We start from the raw sequence: 7186 nt of genomic DNA, 5'->3' as shown, positions 1-7186 counted from the left end.
CTGAGTCTCATTCTACAGAACCATCCATTCAGTGTACATTCTAACTCAATGCTGTTCCCATTGGTTTATTCTGGAAACACAGATATCCAATGAGACAGTCTTTCTTACATCCATTTTGAAATTCATAGAAACACATAGCAGTTGGCCCCACCTGGATCAGCCTCTTCTCACTCCTGAATCAGCATTTTTTTTTGTTTAGAGCCATTCTGGGTTGTCAGTGACACTGAGTTCATTACAATGGCATTGATGAAGCATGGAGAAGGAGTCATTCCAGAGAAAGAATGCACTGCAGAAACCAATAGGCCACAGTTACCGTAGAGAGAAGCCTAGGAATAGAAAGTTCAGGAAGGAAAAAGAAAGAACTTGACAGGATTGTTACAAAGAATACTGGACAGTGGTTAACATGAACAAATGTTGCAGAACAGCATCCCACAAAGGTTGACAGCTGCAGGACTTGGCAGTTTTCACAAACCTTGACAAGAACAGCGATGATAAGAAATCAGAGGGACCATATTGAAGATGGCAACAACGCCAGTAACCAAAGCCAAAGGGACAGGTTAAGAGGTGACAAGAATGTTTCCAAATTAATTTTGTTAGAGAGGAGCCATGCTCACAGGTTAATAATATTTTAACTTTATGAACTTTGGTTCTTCACTCTCCTATTCAGGTCATAGATGAGGTCATGAGAGACTACCGAAAGAAGCACATGCCTCATTCTGCTGTCATTCAGGAATTCTTGCATGTTTGTAACAAGATCTGTCTTTGCCTCAGCTAAACACATGCACTGACCACAGGAGTTATTCACCACACAGTTTCTCACAGTATCTTTACCAATGGCTCAATTTACATTTAAAATGCTCTATTTGTCCAATTCCCTGGAGTTACATCCCTTCATGCTTATGAGTCTTTATCTTTTCCTACAAGCCCCCCGTCCATGTCACTCTGACTGTAAAAAGACCTTTAATATATCCCTTTGCAGAGATTTTTCTAGAGTTGTCCATAGAAAGTCAATACATTTTTCTTTTGTTCAATGGTTGCATCTCAGAAAACCCGGGGGTCTCTTACATTACAAATCATAATGGTAACAAAATTGCAGTTATGAAGCATCAACAAAAATGATTTAATGGCTGGAGGTCACTACAACTGTATTAAAGGGTGTCCCGCGCGATCATCTCGCCAGCAAGAACGACACAGGACACTCGGATCCTTCTGCAGTAAAGCTTTAATGCATCTTGAGAGACAGATGATCAGCTTCCAATTAGGGAGACCCCGAGCCAAGAATCCCATCCCCTTATAAAGGCTCATAAGCTCCGAGCAGTGCGTGTACAGCTGGGATAGGTGGAGGACTCATCACCCTATATGACGCCATGGAAGAGGCAAGACTAGGCAAGTGGAAAAACACTTGGCACATGCGTACCAACGTTGTTTACTTGATCCGGCAGCGGATGTCAGTGCCATCTTGTAATGGTGAATGTGAGTGTGGCTCCTCACAAAAGGGTTACAGCATTAGGAATCTTGAGTATCATTGTTCTAGTACAACATTGACACCAGATTTTGGTTGTTATATGCTTAACTGACTTGCAAATGTACCCAGGCCAGGCCAGGCCAGGAGCCAGTGTCTGCACTGCCTAGTCTCTGTGTTCTCCAGAACTTTTCTTCCTGAACTTGCCTGCACTATAGAATTCTTTACATAGCTACAGCCCAAAACAAGCAAACAAACAAAACTAAACAAAAAAATCAGTAAGATGGTGTGTTTCCAGGTACCTGTCTAGGGTCTTGCCATATTCTTTTGCTGCATTGAGCATTTACCACCAAAGCAGCCTCCACCATCCTGTATCTTGCCCTGCCTAACAGGAGATAGGACCTGTCATAGCCCCCCCATTTGGACCCATTCTGCTTCAGTTGTGGTGACTAGATGCCTCAAAATCAGGTGCCCTTTACCCAGAAGCTCAACTCACCATTGAGGAATGCTATTTAGGAAGAAGGTAGTTGGGTCTTAGATTGGAATCCCAAAGGTCATGTCTGGGCTGAAGCCCTGCAGGGAAGAAGGAGGACTGGTTTTTATAGAAGTCCTGGGATAGGGGAAAGAAAGCAAGCTGAGCAGGAATCTGCGCTTACAGTAGGAGAGACGTGGGCACTGATTTCAGAGTAAGGTAACATTTATTCATGCCTCAGACACAATGATACCTTCTAAAATTGGGTGAATTTGGAAAAATGGATGTTTTAGTGTAGGGGTTTTGCACTTTGGTTTTCTCTTTTGGAGATTCTGTAGAGTGTTGTCATTAAAGGCAGAGACATCAGAGCCTAGTTTCAGTTTTTGCCAGTTGTGTGGTCTTGTTGCTTGAACTATTAACAAACTATTTAAATGATCACTATTCAGATTTATCATTAAAAGTTGGAAATGTAAAAGTTGTAGCTGGCAAAGCTGTTAGAAGGGTTAAAACAGGGATATTTAGACTCGCTGTCCAACACATGATTTTTATTTTCTGGAGGGTTTTCAGATTCCGTATGCTCAGTGATTGGAATTAGTAAATACAAGAGAGGATTTTTGTTTGTTTCATTGTCATCATAAGCAGTGTATTTAAGTGTGCAAAGCTGGGAAGAACTGAGAGAGGACACTGTAGACTAATCAGGATGAAGTTCAGTCTAACTGGGAGTCTCAAATAAATGAATTAAATAATATTCCATTGTAAAAGTTTTTGATTATATTATGCTTACTTGCAATTTGAAAGCTCAAAATACATATTCTGTGTACCTAATATCCTATAATATTGCATCTCCTAACTCACTATTCTGTAAAATATGCCTTAATTAATTGATTTTCAGTGTTTTGACCAGTTTATCCTCTCTGATTCTCTGTGAAGAGAGGATAAATCAGGATAGATCTAAGGAATATGTAACAAAGGGTTAACACACTGTCAGTGATTACTTTTGAAAGTGGGACCTCCATCATCATTTCATTTTCCATAATCTATGATAATATGCCTTGCCAGGGAGCTGATCCCTCTTTTTCTCTGCCATCTGTGTGGGCTCTGGGGCTCTTCAGGAGCTCAACCCTATCTGCCTCATCAGTCTGCTGCTGCCTGTCTGCTCTCTACAGCCCAGTGACATTGGCCTTTCCCACTGTTGGATCTCTACCAGTCAGCCTCTGTTCCAATCTGGCCTGCACACACTGTTTCCTCTAAACATGCTGACATGTTCTTTTGACACTAAAGTTTGATCACCTTAGGTCCCAGCTGCAGTGCCTGCTGCTCATGGGTATCTCTGATACTTTGGACTGTGTGGAGCCCTCTTAAATCTTTCATAATACCCCAAGCTTTTCATCATCACCCTTATCCTAAGGATGTCAAATGTTTATTTATACCATTTTAGTTTACTGCCAGTTTTCCCTGTGAACGTTTCTTTTCATTTTGAGAAAGACTATATAGTCCCAGTTTGCTGATGGTTTTAACACTTGCAGTACTTGCTCAATAAGTACTTCTGGATTGGATGGTATGTGGGAGAGCCTGAGCAAGAGGCTAATGCTGCTTCAACTTGAGACAGTCTCCAGGTTCTGTGAGGTGACGATCATAACACAGACAGTTTGCCATTTGCTTGTTCTATGATCCTGATAAAGAAAGTGAATATCTCAAAGTAATACAGAGTAAATATATTACAGTTATTGTGAGACATAAATTTGAGTGTGTTATGTTCACTAGCACTAAATACAATGCCAAGCATAGAATAATCACTCAATAAAAATTTCCCAGTGCCCACAGTTCTTAACTATTATGTTTGATGTGCAAAATAAATTAGAACTGGCCATCATAAATACCAGGCATGTGTCAGTCATTAAAACTCAGACAGTTGATACCATGTCTCATCATTGGCAGACACGATTTTTCTCTGAGCTGATCAACAGTGTAACTGATCCTGATGCATCTCAAGGCAACATGCCTCCTCTAGTTTAGCCTGTGGGAAGGGATGCCATTCAAATTGCAGTACCATACAGTTTCTCAGAGGAGGACTCCCTATAGGCCCAAACTTTGGTCCCAGTTACATTGTTTACAACAATAAATGATGCAATTCACACTAGGGGATTTGGAACAACAAGACCTCACAATATTTTCCTTAGCAACACCTAATCACTAGCCAGTGCATGAGGAGAGTGTTCATGTAACACCATGGCCTGGACAAAAGTATCAGCTCTCCTCTAAGTGTTGAATACATAGACTGCACCCTATGCCTAGAAATTTACACAGTGTGACAGGTCACATGCATGTTTTGATCCCAGCTTCTCTACATAGCCGTGTCAGGTGTGAGATCTGTTGCTCTATACCCAAAATAAATTTTAAGAAATATGGGTAACAACATTTCCTTTTTGCTTACACATTATTGAAAATTGTATTGAACTAACAAAAGGCCTTCATCCTTTAAAATGCCATTTATAGAAAACATTTTAGGAAAGGAGCATGTGTGAAAAATGTTAACTATTGTTACTCAGGGAATTCATACTATATTATAATTTTAAGCAACACAATCTACAGATGGCTAAATGGCTCCTAAGTCAAGGGAAGGTTTTTTCAGGTAGACAACACTCCTTCCAGCACTGCTCTTCTCTCGGATTTCGAACTCACAGTAGGACAATGTGATCTGAGTCGCTACCCCAGAGAAGTGTATTGATGCTACTAGGTCCCTCTGTGAACACTCCAACATCATGTGTACTCATTTGTAAGCGCATCCTTCACGTCTCAATAGCACAGGCAGGGCTCGGAGAAGCTTTTCTGTGTGATGAAATATTCAGAGAAACAGTGACTTTTCCTGTGGACAGGCTCAGGGTGAGTGCCACTTAGAAGAACAGTGCGTTCTTTGCGGGTGAACTGCTGTGTCAGGGAGCTAGGAACACAGCTGAGGGTCGCTCACCAGGGCCAGTAAAAGGCAGCATCAAAGGAGTGATCTGAAATGTGAAAAAGAATCAATAATCATTCTTCAAAATGAGGCCTTTTCAAACATGGCAAATGTCACTGGCTCTTGGCAACACTACTTCAGATTTATTCTCTCAGAAAGGGTACCACCACAGAGCTGGGATAAAAAGCCCTGGTATGCTATTCTTTGAAATGACAGAAAGGCATCCGTAGGGAATTCAGACTTAGATGTAAATTAAATATGCATAATTCCTTGGTGTATTTTGATCCTTCTCCTCCTGAGTGATGCTACTAAGATAAACATACAGACTCATATTTATTATATGAGCGTGGTGTGCGTGGTGAGGGTGGGTGTCCACAGAAACTGTACATATTGCTCAAAATCACATTTTGTTATTAAATATATGTGGGTGATTTCTTAACTTCTCAGCCATTTCTGTTTTAGTCTATAACTCGATTGTTAATCCTACAAAACCATTTTTTACTTCTCTCCTTCCTGTGCAAACATGTTTCTTACCCCACCTACTTACTTGTCTGTCTGTCTGTTTGTTATTATTTCATTACTTTCCCTCTCATGACTCCAAACCAAGATATTCTAAAGGCTTTCCTCTGTTTTTGTTTGTTTTTTGACCCTGGATTCTAGTTGCTATCCTATACTTGACATATTTACAGAAGAGTAATGTGTCAAGCACATCATTTGATCATTTCATGGTTCAGGTTTAAATACCTATGATGATTTCAGGGGGAAGTGATTATGAAACTTTGCCAATACACCTATATCCTTTGCAGATTATCAATCTTCTTTTCAACCTCAATCTCCTGCATCCACCCCAAACTTCTATAATATCTCTGCCATTACCCCCAATATATACTCTCCTTTTTCCAAGCTGGCCTTCTCTGAGCAGTGTTACTCACCCTGAAAATGTCAGAATCAGTGAGGAATGAATATTTCACTGCAACAAGAAGACTAAAAGTACATGTTGTGTAAACTTGATTCTTATAGATGCACATTCAGCTGAAAAAAAAAACAGTTATGAAAGAGAGCATGTAATAAATATGAGTCTGTATATAAGAATGAAAAGCATACAAAATGACTCCATAGTGGTAAAATGATAGTTACACCTTGAAGATGAGAAGTATTGACAATAAAGTCCCTTCTGAGATTAAAAACTCCATCTGATATGTGGAACTGGATAGTAACATCACTGGTGGACATATGTACAAAATGCATGCAAGTTTTCTGCAGAGATTAAAAGCATGGCTGGATTGTGATATAACTCATTTGAAGAAATACCAACAAATGAGTAGCCTCTCTCAGGAAGAATTTCACACCCCAACTTCTGCTCATAAAATAATCACCACACATTTGTATGTTCGCTATATTTTATAGCTTGTGTTGGCTATTCTTGACTGTCAACTTGACTATAACTGGAATAAACTACAATCCAGAAATGGAGGGCACACCTGTGATCTGGATCTTGAGGTAGGAAGACAACTGTTTTTTTTTTTTTCAGAATCAAAAAATTTTATTTTCATTAACTCACACACACACACACACACAAAATACAGTTGGTTCAAAGAGGCCATCACTTGCCCAGTCCCCAACACTACAAGCTGAGTGAATACATAGTTAGGACTCTCTCATGGCTATTGTGAAGTAATGGAGCTATTAGAAGTAAGATTTGTTTACTCAGGGTCCACACTTTCACTATGAATTAGGCAGAGTCCATTTCTTCAGTTTGAACTTCTTGATTAGATTAAACCATTTGCAATTCTGCACTGTTGCAAAACCTCAATGAAGCCCTCGAAGAGCCTGATGTCACTCTGGTTCTGGGCGCATTCCAGAAACTGATCTCAAGAGAGCATGGCCCTCGCTGCTGATCCAGCAGCTGGGTTCCCTAGGGCTCCTGGTAAGTGATTTCAGGTCTTGCAGGCTCAGCACTGCCACCCTCACTGAAGCCCCTAGTGATGGCATGACCCAGGGTGTGGCGCACTGCAGAACCCACAGCCACACCAGCTGCAGTGGTTGCCATCTGGGCCATGAAGCCTGGCTGCCTGGGTGCAGCAGCAGGGGAGCCAACTGTAGATGGTGCAGCTGCTGCTGGAGGCTGAGCTGCAGGCGCATGTCTCATAGCAGCCCTCATTTGAGGGGCCCGCCTGGCCGGAGGGGCAACCCTGGAAGAGCAGCTTCAGCTTCCACGCGACATCCTGGGTCCTCAAACACTCTGAGTCCAAAGACGACAAACTGCTAACAACTGGCTTTTGTTCTGGATCTTGAGACA

At 41.2% G+C, this 7186-nt stretch overlaps 1 pseudogene; it reads right to left on the bottom strand.

Moving 5' to 3' along the window:
- Positions 1–6395: 6395 nt before the first annotated feature.
- LOC100752670 lies at positions 6396–7111 on the bottom strand (annotated as a pseudogene).
- Between the last annotated feature and the right edge of the window lie 75 nt (positions 7112–7186).

Source organism: Cricetulus griseus (assembly GCF_003668045.3).
Source record: "Cricetulus griseus strain 17A/GY chromosome 1 unlocalized genomic scaffold, alternate assembly CriGri-PICRH-1.0 chr1_1, whole genome shotgun sequence".
Lineage (NCBI taxonomy): Eukaryota > Metazoa > Chordata > Mammalia > Rodentia > Cricetidae > Cricetulus > Cricetulus griseus.
The sequence above is the reverse complement of the archived record's forward strand: the minus strand, read 5'-3'. Positions and strand labels throughout refer to the sequence as shown.